This window comes from Crocodylus siamensis, chromosome 3 (assembly GCF_052110815.1).
Source record: "Crocodylus siamensis isolate JL-2025a chromosome 3, ASM5211081v1, whole genome shotgun sequence".
In the NCBI taxonomy this organism is placed as follows: Eukaryota; Metazoa; Chordata; order Crocodylia; family Crocodylidae; genus Crocodylus; species Crocodylus siamensis.
Window position 1 is genome coordinate 234,767,140 of NC_143397.1, and position 12,296 is coordinate 234,779,435.

The following is a 12,296-nucleotide window of genomic DNA, read 5'->3' on the forward strand; positions in this document are numbered from 1 at the left end:
AGCTCCCATACGAGAGAGAAACTAGCCTTGAACAAATTGCAGCCTGGTACCGTGACATCAAAAAAAAGATATCGGTACCCATGGTGACCAGATAATAAGACTGCAAATTAGCTGACTTTAATGCAGTTGTAAAATTAAATAATGTACTATACTCGCCCTCCTGTGACCAAACAGGACCAGTACCACCCAAGCAAAAAAATAACCCCCCCTTTTCCTGAAACTTGAGCAAACAAAGAGAGCACGAGTGCCAGCCTGTTAATTATTCATGCCTGGCGTGTAGTAATTGGTCACCTTGCCAAGTATAACTTTGAAAGAACTTCCGCCCAAAGCGCAGAACTCTCCACACACACACACCCAGGAGACATAGTTTGTAAATTGGCCTCTTACAAACATCTCCCCACCTCCGATCTTTATCTCGGCATAATCGTCCTTGCCAACTCACCTCTCTCTCGTTATCTTTCTTATCAAGAGCTCTCGGTAATCTGCAGACTGCAACAGCTTATGTGAATCACTTGGAATCTATAACAAGCAAGTCTATTACCCACCCTGTAAATGCTGGGTAACATGATATCTGCATACTGTAACTGAATAAATCAACTCCTCTGTCTACGCTGCACTACAATCAGTAGCGTAAGTAAAATAAACTTTGTGTAACCAATACACTTTAAATCATCTAACTCCTGCTCGCCGTTAACACCCACCTGTCCGGTCATAAATCCCTCCTCATGCCAAGCCAGTCATGCCGACCCAGGCTTTCAGGTCAAGGGTGCACCAGTCATCGGAGCGCGACAATCAGTAATCAATTTTCTTTTTTTCTGCAGTCCAGGATGAGAAGGCCATTGCCACATATTCAGTGCTGAAACCTGGCTTGCACAGGTAATCGGGGATGACAGCAACATATCCACTGATGAAATCTTGTCCCAGGGCAATGAGGATGCTGACTTTGTTCCAGACATGGGAGATTGTTCAGAGCAAAAAGACCATGTGTCTGTGGAAGCTTCATCCAGCTCAGATGAGGAGGAGTTGGTGTCACAAGCAGAAGTGATGCCAACACTTCCATTGGGAAAGGGAAGAGGACCAGCCCAGGGCCACCACCCCCAGAAAACACTGCAGATGACGACACCTTATAAAAGAAGGAATGGCAGAATGTGGGGGAAAAGTCCACAGCTAATACATCATTGGAGAACAGCCAAGGACATAATCCATGAAAGTGCTGGGCCAACAAGAGAAAGTAATAAAGACAGTGGTGGAAAAATTTTACCTGTTTCTCTCACAAGATATCCTGACTGTTATCATAAGAGAAACAAACAGAGAGGCAGAAAGAAGATTCAGGGAGAGGAATGATAGCCATCCTGAAAATAGAAAGGAGTGGAAAAAGCTGAATGAAACAAAGCTGAAAGCCTACATTGGCCTCCTACTGTGAGTGGTCTCTACCGTGATGGTCACAAGGCACTGCAGAAATTGTGGGATCAACGTACCAGGTGCCTTGCTTCCATGCCACTGTGAGTTAAAAACAATTCTGTCAAATCACCAACTACCTGAGATTTGACAACAAATTGACACATGAGAAAACAAGACCTGTGGACAAGCTTGCTGCCCTCAAAGATATTTGGACACAATTTGTGGAGCAGCTCAGGAAATGGTATATTGCAGGAATACACCTGATGGTTGGTGAGCAGCTCATTGTGTTCAGGGGTCGCTGTCCCTTCAGACAGTATACGCCCAGCAAGCTTGCCAAATATAGCTTAAAAATGTGGTGGTGCTATGATGCAGCAACATTATTCTCCCTATCTGCAGACATCTACCTGGGCAAACAACCAGAAGCTCCACACCAAGGTAATCTTGGTACTCAGGTCACTGAAAAACTGGTTTATCGCTGGTACAAGATGGGAAGGAATATTGTGAGTGATAATTTCTTCACAAGTACTGACCTGGCAGAATGACTGCTACAGCAGGACTTGACCTATGTGTCTCCGATTTGAAAAAATAAGGCCGATATCCCAAATGAAATGCAAGCAAATCAAAGAAAGAATATTTTTTCATCCATTTTTGCTTTTCGTGGAGAACTCACCCTAGTTTCCTGTGTTCCAAAGAAGTCCAAAGTTGTGCTGTTGCTGTCAAGCATGTACCATGACCTGTCAGTGGGTGGAGAGGAAAGAAAGCTGAACATCATCCATGACTACAATAAAAACAAGGGTGGGGTGGATAACCTTCACCACTTATGATCACCTGCAGACAGAAAACCAACAGGTGGCCAATGACACTATTTTTCAATATGCTGGATGTGGCTGCCATTGCCAGCCTCATCATTTGGCTAGGCCACAATGCAAACGGGAAGAAAAGATCACATTTAAGAAGACACTGCTTTTTTTTTTTTTTTTTTCAGGAGGTTGGAAAGCAGTTGATCAATGGACAAATAAAATGAAGAATGATGGATACATGTAATCTGTCAAGTCTGGTATGACTGCCCTAATTTATAAATTGCCACAATTCACCCCAGTAGAATCTTCTGCAAGCATGAGTGGACATTGTGCTTTTTGTCCAAGGACCGATGACCACAAAACCTGGAAACAATGCGAAGATTGTAAGCAATTTGCTTGTGTGCACCATAGTACATTACTGCTGCTCTGTGAGAAATGCAATATTTAGTTAAAACAGTTAGGAAATGTTTTTGGAAGTAACTGTTAGTTTGAAAATGGTGTGAACTGCAGACTTAGCAAATTGTTCATTCACATGTTGAAACTCTAAAAAAATGTTTAAGTTTTGTTCATAGTTCTAGTTAAAAAATATGTTGGGTTCAAATCATCATAAATACTCTTTCAGACAATCTGTATATTTAATACTTAGTTTTTGGTACATTTATATTGTTGTCACTGGTTCCATTTTGTTCATGCGGTGGGATAACAAGTTACCCCATGAGACCAACAATGGTGAGTTGAGGGGTAACAACTTACCCCATGAGAACAACAATGATTGCAGTTTCATGAGAAAAGATGAGAGTTAAATCTAACTGGATGTTCTTATTAGGTACATACATTTCTAATTCTTTCTGAATACTACTATTATGCTTACTGCACCAGTAAAGTGATTTCTACAGACTACTTACACGTTGTGTAAAAATAATATTTCTTTTTTGCCTTGTTCCAGTCCGTTTCCTTTCTGCTGCAGTAAGCAAAGTAGTTTTTTAAAATGTAGATGCAAAAATAAATGGTATAAAGAAGAGAGACATCTCTGATTCAGTTCCTTGTTTCTAAAATAAAGTTAATTATACTTGTGTCTTTAGAAAATAAAGCCACATAAATATTTGCTTTTATTAGCAATGGAACTACTGTGATTCTTAATTTTTAATAACATTAGATTATTTCCTTATGTAAATAGTAACTGGGAATGATGTAATAAAGTAATAAGATCATTGTCAAAACAGATCTGAAACAGGAAGCTTCATGCTGAGAGATTCACATAAGGTTAGGCCACTTTCCCAACTCTACAATGTCCAGATTCTGACTCCTAGTGAAGTCAATAGGAGGTTCTGCAGTGACTTCAGGAAGTTTAGAATGGGTTTGAAGTGAACGCCCTGAGTACATACTATAAACTTCCCCCGAGTTGAGAGAAATGTGTACCTGGGCATTCACTGGCCATGGTTGTGCACAAGACTGCAAGACTTCATCCCATTTAAGGTCTTAACTTCTGTTTCTTCAATAAAAAAAAATAAAAAAAATAGACATCCTACCTTTATTTCTTTTACTTCAGATCTTCCCTTTGTGCAGTATTGTTTAGCAGAAAACTGCTAATTATTTTGATGCTTGCTAACAGTACAGTAAAAAAAAAAAAAAGCTACAAATACTGTCTGTGTCCCCATTCTTTACCCATCTAATCCAACCCAAAGATACAAAACTGATTTTCCTTGTATGGAAAAGTTCAAATGGTCTCTGGTTCGGTGGCAGGGGAACTATTTGGAGACTATTGTGATCTCTTTTGTGAACTTCCACACTACATATCACCCAGAGGCACATGACAGTAGGCTTAAAGGATTATTGACCTATCTTCTAATGACAGAGCATGCAACACTATTACACACGTTTTTGTAAATCATTTTATTCAGACCTTATCCTTAGAGAAAAAATGATTAGCAAACAAATTTAAAGGGCCACCCCATGTGTTTAACTATTTTAAGTTATGTCATGTTAGCATCAGCTGCTTGACAACTGGCCATATTCAGCTATTTCTTGGCACAAATTCAAGGTAACTTCCTTAAAGTCATTTGAGATCTTAATTCAAACTTGCCTTGGCATTAAAAAGAACAGACTTTAGTTTACTCATCTGCAAGCAACTACTGAAAGAAGTTATAAGATCTTGGATCACTGCAAAATGATCCAAGAAAGCTTTCATTTATGCTCTTGTACTGTGAAATGAATGCCTTAGGCCACTGTTACATATTACACTTTAAGATTCTCAAATGTTTATTAGTATTAGTGTTAACTTCATTTTTAGAGCAGTCATACATTCTAAAAACCTCTGATTATTCCTGACCTGCACAGCTGTGACTTGTCTCAAGAGGGCTGGCAAGCAGGGGCTACCCCTGTGAATTTCTACTAGGGCTAGGGGCAGACATTCAAAAAGCCTGAGCCTGAATTGATTCAATCTTGGCAAGTTAGTCTAATCTGCCTAGATTGAATCAGTTTGCAACTGGAAAGACATTCCCTCTTGACTGAAAAAATGCAGGCACATGCCTGCAGTGACTCAGGCTAGGAGCTAAGGGTAAAGGGGGGAGCACTACAGAAGCCCTCTCTTCCCTTCAACAGTGCTAAGCTGAGGAGGAAGCATGCCCAGGCCCCAGCAGGATGCCCTGATTAGGGAGGGGTTTAAACCCCAACCCTACTTGCACAGTCCCAGGCTTCTCCCTGCTCACTGTTCAAAGGACAGGAGTGTTGCCAGACCCCAACCTAGCACTCTGAGTGCACTAGAGCTAGCAGTCTGAGGCAGAGGCAGAGTGTGCAGTGCATGCATCTGTTGATGATACTGACCTTTTCAATCTCCCTCTCCCTGCTTTTTCATACCATCTGCAACAGACCTAACAGAGGAGGGAGACAGCAGGGAGATGATAACACAGTGTTTATCAGGCCACCATCAACAAAACAAAAGCCTCTCATTAGTTCAAGCTCTCCTTAAACAGCTTTTTCCAAGGAAGGAACGGAGGGACATTACCATCCGACTTGTTGATTAGCTCCAAAAAGCCCTAAGATGGCACTGTTCTCTCTGCCTGTCCCAGTGAAATTGGATGGACACATACACAAACAATTCTTAGCATTAGCTAGCATACCACATACCTAGGGTCTGTGGGGCTGGGGTCCATGCTGTGGGAGATGGGGGTAGGGAGAATCCCTGCTAGAGCAGCAAGTAGTGAAGCAGGATGGGGTGGGGGTAGTGGAATCCAGGCAGACCCTGCTGTGCCTACAGTCTCTGCCGGAGCTCTGGCTAGGGAACAGAGGCATGGGGCCAGCCCTGTTCTCTGGAGCAGACAGTCCAGTCCAGGGGTTTATTTTAAACTAGTTTTAGACATTTTGAAACTGTTTTATGTGCACTGAACTTAAGTTCTATTACAGTTTAAACCAGTTTCTGATCACTTAAACTGGTTGATGTGTAATGTCTGTCCCTAGGGGTCAGGGTGGTGAAATGGAAGAAGTCAGCCACCAAAGGATAAAAGAAGAAAAAAGAAAGAAAGAAAGTAAGTAAGTACATTTTTAAAAGTTTCATGTGTTAATAAGTTGGGATTGGGATTGGGAAGCCCCAGCTCATGGGGACACTACCCCTGCCCCAGAAGGGAAGTCCCAGCTCACAGGGACCCCTGACCTGGCTACTCCCCATCTCCCCTCTCCATTTCTCCAACCCTCCCTCCCAGATTGGTCTGTTCCCCTGCAAGCTGCCCAGCTAGGTCACATCCCTAGGGACAGGTGGAGGAGTCGGCTTGGTGTCAGTACTACTCCCAGGCAGTAGAGTTCAGAGGGTGAAAATTTGTCCCCACAGAACTGGAGAGTCAGGGGAGGGGATACTGCATCCTGCGATGCTGGAGGACTGAAACTTGGGTGGCTTATCTGTGCAGAGTGGCCAACATTTATGGTACACAAGCTGAGTAACACAGATCAGAGATAAACCGGCTGTGGAGATTCATAACTTTAAGATGTCTAAAGGGTGCTTAAAATAAGTTGCATATCTTAACGTGCAGACAATCCAGGGGCTAAGTGCTCCCTGAGCTGCCTAACATTAAGATGTAACAAGGCCATTATTGCAGTGTCCAAGACACTGAAGAATGAAATCTTACGCCTAGCATCCTGTAGAAGAAATGTGAGATTAGCAAAGAATGTCACTGGAAAGTTATTTCAAATATAACCATGAATGTATCAAAGCCTGCAAGTGGAGCAGGGTGACGCAGTGCAGTTGCACCCTCCTTCACCTGTGCAGTGAGCAATCCTGCAGTGAGTTCTCCCCCTCCAGTGCTGTTTCCTCTCTGAGTTACCCATCTGCTTGGCACAGGCTCTGGCCACAAACCCTGCCTTCATCTCCAGAACTCAGGGGATGAGCACTTGCGACATTTGCCCTCCCTTTCTCTTGCCCCCCCGCCCCTCAGCTGAATTCAGCAGGAATGGAAAAGAGAGCCAAGGAGTAGCAGTATTAACCACTGGGCTCAGGAGCTGTGTGACAGCGGTGGTTGAGCACTGTTACTATTCACTCCCTCTGTTGCTGAATTTGGTACCAGAGAGAGGTAAGGGCAGGGAAAGGAGGGCTAACAGCAACAGCACCTGAGCTCTGAAGCTGCATGAAAGCAGGAGATCTGACCGGGGCCCGTGCCATCCGGCTGGCAAGCTTAGAGCTTACAGAACATGCAGAGCTGTAGTGGGAGCTGCACAGACATGCCAGTGAGCTCTGAGACCTTGCTGGCATCCAGGATCATGGCAAGGGGCTGTGGCACCTTCATGCTGGGGCACAGTATGTGATAGGAGTGAGAGAAAGCTTACTCCACAGACAAAGGTGTGGCTCCACCCTTCTGGATGCTATCTTGGATCTTCCCATGTCCAAAGAGGCTATCAAATTAAATATAAGCCATATGCAGGCTATAAGATATGTTGCAACACAGGTGCTGTCCCTACATAGCCCCTTGTGTAAAGCAACTTTACCTAATTTTCCTACTCTTCAGACTGCTATGATTTTAACTTAACCTTTTAGTCAAGTCACTGAGAGAATTCAGGCCCTTCCTGTGTCTGAGGGTACCCAAGTCAAAATCCTGCAAAAACCAAAACCAGTGGAGATTTTAGGCTCATTAGATTTATCTCTTCCCTTTCCTTCAGGCAGACCCCAGGTGTAGCAGGTTTCCTCAGGAGGCTGCTAAGGATGCAGTCACATGTTTACTTGCAACAGCTACAAATCATTGGAAAGCTGTGACATATTACAGTTAGTTCATATTAAAGTTAGGGTGCTAAAACTGCACTTAGTAAATGTTAACCTAAATGCGTGACACCACCCTAAAATATCAGTTTAACAAATGTGCCTACCTTACCATGTCTGTAAGGGGTAACCAGCTGCATGCAGGCTTCTCACACAGCATGGGAGCTGCCAGTGTGCTCTGCTTCTTAATCAGCCCCAGATGAGCTGATATTTCTCCTTTAAGACTTTGCACTTATGCCATGTAGTTGGACAAGTTTGCTTCAAATCCCTGCAGTTTATTCATTTCTTCCTGGAATTAAGGTGCCCCAGTACACACCTCAAGATACTACCCAACATGGTATTTAGTTTTCTCCAATAGAATTGCCATACATAGGCTGAGCCTTTCTGACAAAAACAGTGCTATTCAGTGGCCACATCTAAAGACACTGACTGCACAGTTGTTACCGCAAAGTCATTTAGTACTTGCATACCCAAGTACTAAGTGACTGCACAGTAATGGGCGATACTGCACAGTAGTATCTCTGCATGGCTTTGTGGTGATGCTGACTGTGCAGTAGCTCATTACTACTGCACAGTAGTGTCACATCATGGTTTATGGCCTGCGATGCTACTGCACAGTAGTAACAAGCTATTGTGCAGTAAGCATCTCATGTAGATGCAGCCAGTGGGCTCCAGCTGGAGCAACTAGCTTTAGTACCCATCAACTAATGCCTGATAACAACCTAGGATCTCAGATATCTCAAGTCAGATAGCTGTCATTTATGTAAGCAAAGCAGGGCTGAGTGGAGTTCCTTGAGCTCTTTAGCTTTTTCTGATTAATATGTGTTCTCTGCATCTTGACAAATCTAGTTTAAAGGTTTTTGTCAACCATAGTATATGATGGATCTATGACTGATTCCATAGTGATGCAGTGGCATAACTAGGACAGGGTGACCAGAGCACTGACTTGGGAGAGGGAGGAATAGATGCCTGTATAGCCACATGACCATCCTGCCGCAACCATGGTTGCTTCTGCTCCGGGTAAATGCCCCAAGCACCCAGCTACATCATAAACACTCTGAGAGGCAATTTTCCTCACCCTTTTCCAATGTGATTACAGTATGTAAAAGCAGATAAACATCAGCTTTCCAAAATTCATGGTATATTTTTAATGGAAGATGAAAAAGCTAAAGAGCATACAAACTACTTTAAAAGCTTTCCCAAAAGTTCTAAGTGTTATACAATCACATTAGTATTTTTAAGCACACTGCTTTTCCAATTGTAAATTAAAGTAACAGTGAATAAAAATGTGCTTTTTATAATGGCATCTTTATTATTCACCTGAATTCATTCATGATATCAAAAAAGTAAAACAGAAAAAAATATTGTGAGTCATACCTTCCTTGCCTAAATGCACCTTCTGAAGTTAGAACAAGCTGCAAAATTCCTGTGCTAAAACAGACTAATGGATCAAATAAATAGACTTTCATATGCTCCTGTCTTCACTGACTTCAAAAACACATAAATGGGGCCCTTTGTGCTGACTTCTGCAGTTATTCTCCCTTCATTTTCTCTCTCCCTCAGGCCCACATTTTGTCTTTGAACATAAGCTGTTACCTCATGATATCAACATTTATCCCTTTCCTATATGCGACAGATAGGGACCAAAGCCTAAACGCTGGGACAGTGCTGGAGTGAAATGTCCTGGAGAAGTGGAGTAGCAAAGAAAATAATGCTTCTCTTGACCATCCGTGAGACATGGAAATATTACAGTAAGTGAAGAGGTCAGCTAATGCAGAGGTTGTATGGGTGCAATGTTTCACTCCCACTAAAAGTGATTAGCTTTCATTGGCTAACGCTGGGCACATCTACATGAGAAGCTTACTGTGGATTGTCTAATTAGCTCTGCAGTAAAGCATCACCATCTACATGGGCAGTGCTATTAAACCAGAGTAAATTAATTAACTCCACCATAGGATAATACTGCCCAATACATGTACTATTCTATGACAGTTATTTACTCTGCCACAACACACATGTAGATAGTGACCAGGGCTGGCTAGGGCTCAAGGGTGCTAAAGTATAGGGCTGCCTGTTGGCTAGCACTGCACTGTAGCACCCTCATGCCCCAGCTAACCCCTCTGCAACTCACTGAGCTGGACAGGAGCTGTATGTGACCAGACACATGGACTCCTTGTCTGGACCATACAGTTGAATGACAAACCCTTTGTATGAGATCCTCTATTTCCTTATTACGAGTACAGTATGACACCTGTTCTGCCTTATTAAAGACATTAAGTGATCCTAAATAAACTGTGTAGGAAAGAGACATCATCATTTACAACCTTGCTAATTCCCACAAAGTTCCCACCCGTCTTCAACTGCATACAGAAATCCTTTCTTTCATACCTGTATGGGAACATGTTGATTCCAATGTATCACTACCACATGTAACAAGTGGCAGGATTCCTGTACTACGAACCAAATTCTTCTGCTGAGCCTCATGGCAAAACTCCCTTTAACATCAGTGAGAGCAGGACCCGAGTCCTGTATATGAGTGAATCATGGATTACACAAGCAAGCTGACAACTACCAAAATGCTATAAGTTTTTAACGAACAAAATGTACAATAGCTGTTTTATGTGCGTCTTATCAGTCACATTTGCATCCACTTTATGGTCCAGTAGGCAAAACTGGGTACATCTACACATGCAATTAATGTGAAGCAATAAACTCCAGGGCTAATTGCTCTGCAATTTAATGCTCCTGGGTGTGCCATTTGAATGTGTGCCCACTGAGCCAAGTTGGAGCAGCCCTGGCTGGCAGGGGGCCCAGGCGGTCAGCCTGCCAGCCCAAGGTTGCTCCCTCCTGTTTCAACAAGGCCACAGACGGCTGGCTGGGGCATAAGGGTGCTTCAGTGAAGGGGCTACCAGCTGACTAACCTCACACAGGAGCACCCTCATGCCCCAGCCAGCTGGTAGCCCCTTCACTGAAGCACCCTTATGTCCCAGCCAGATGGGACAGAGTCTACATGTGTGCTGCTGCAGAGTAAAAAACTAATTTGTTATCACCATACAAAGGCTTTTGGTTTTAGGAGGGGGCCTTGCCAACGTTTGTTAGATTGGTTTTTTGTGCCAGTTCCTGTTACTTAGAACATAAATAATAGAATAAGGCAACTGAGAGCATCACAGAGGTTGGAGGTCAAAAAATGTAGTTGTGCCTGCATACCCCCTGCATCCAGAAGGTACTATAGCCCAGTACCTGAATATTCCAGTTATGTACTTTCACCTCCAAAAGAGCCCATAGCTAAAATACTAAGAAGAATATGCTCCCTTTCATTTGGTTTACTTTCTGCAAAATTGGCGCCTTCAGAGTAAAAGGTGCTACCTAAGCATAAATTTTTATAATTACAGCTGTGGGTAGTCCGGGTTCTTTTTGGTTAGAAAGTCAGAGAGAAAATGAAAGAGAGGCCTCCTCATACTGAAAGCTGAATTCCAGAACTGCTCGATAGATGTGATAAGATGAAACCTTAGCCATTCATAAAAGTATTCCATTTACATTAAGTTGGCTTTATCTTTTCACTTTATGAGATACATTTCTATAATACAAACTATAGTTGTAGGAAGCATTTGAAGAAATTGCTACATTATTAACAAACATTTTGTAATACTATGTAGAAGTGAGCAGGTTTAATTCTCCTGAGGAGCCCCTTGCTCTAACGTAAGCTCCACAAAAAGAAACTTTCATTTCTGTGATGCACTTCCAGTGCTTCCTTCTGCATCTCTTTCTTTGAGTTTGTTCATCCAGTCCCACAGTTTCCCTTTATTTCCTTCAGCCTTCCAGATTGCTCACTTTTGAACTTTGTTTCTTAACACTATAGTCCATTGTTTCTCCCATTTGAAATTAGCCAGTTCTGAGGAACAGACACAAAACAAGCATCTAATTTTGTCATTTGAATTAAGTAAGAATCCTGTCCCAGATGAAATCCTGCTGACTTCATTTGCCTTGCTCAGGCTTAACAGAACATCATGTAGGAGTAAGATAAGTGAGATCAGACCTCACATTTTCATGCCAGGTGATGAATTAAGTACAAAAAGCACATCCTGGGCATGCACTTAATCAAGTGAATGTTATTTTAGCATGTATGATCTATGCTTCCAAAGATGCCTGCTCACATTTTGAGACAAGTATATTCAGCAGCCATGTATTGTTCAATGACAGCTACAATTTGTCCCTCATTTTCACAAGTATGAACTCTACATAGGGACCAGATTATGGCAGTTTGTTACTGGGTCATAGTAAGGAAGGTCCAGGAAGGATCCAGAAATTGTATTCCTCTAATTAGAGCATAGCAGGGATCAAGACTACCATGCTATTCCATTTGATACTGCAAGGTATAGACAGACTGGGCATGTCTACTCACACAATTAATGCACCTGACCTTCCTGGGCAGAAAATTCAGTCTCATTAAAGTGTGCCTGGGCACGCATCTGAATGTGCACCTGTGTCAGAAGTAAGTTTACTCCTGATAGGAGAAGTTCAGTCCAGGGCTGCTCCTGCCTTTCTGCTCTGCTCTGCCTCCTTGCAGCAGCCAGGGGGAGCTCCAAACTCCCCCAGGTGCCAGTTCTGGCCTGACAGGGTGCACAGGAGTCAGGCCTGGGCTCTGGGGAATCAGGGGGAGCTGTCCCAGACTGAAGGACAGCTCCGTCACATGGAGCTCAGAATCACAGTCCAGCTCAATGGTCCCGGCTTGGGGCCTCTGGACCTTGGGGCTGCTCTGCTTCCCAAGGCACTCAGCTTGAGGGAGGGTAGCAATGAGCTGGGATACCCCAGCCTGCAGCCAGCTCCTGCCCAGTGCCAGGGGGAGGTGGGAGCTG

The 12,296-nt window shown here is 43.2% G+C and overlaps 1 long non-coding RNA gene across 1 annotated transcript in view; it reads right to left on the reverse strand.

The window, feature by feature from the left end:
- Positions 1-2,070: 2,070 nt before the first annotated feature.
- The window catches only part of LOC149869564 (uncharacterized), a 37,953-nt gene continuing 27,727 nt past the window's right edge, over positions 2,071-12,296 (reverse strand). The window contains exon 3 of the long non-coding RNA XR_016441110.1: positions 2,071-2,135. This is a non-coding gene — a long non-coding RNA (uncharacterized LOC149869564). The remainder of the gene's footprint in view (positions 2,136-12,296) is intronic.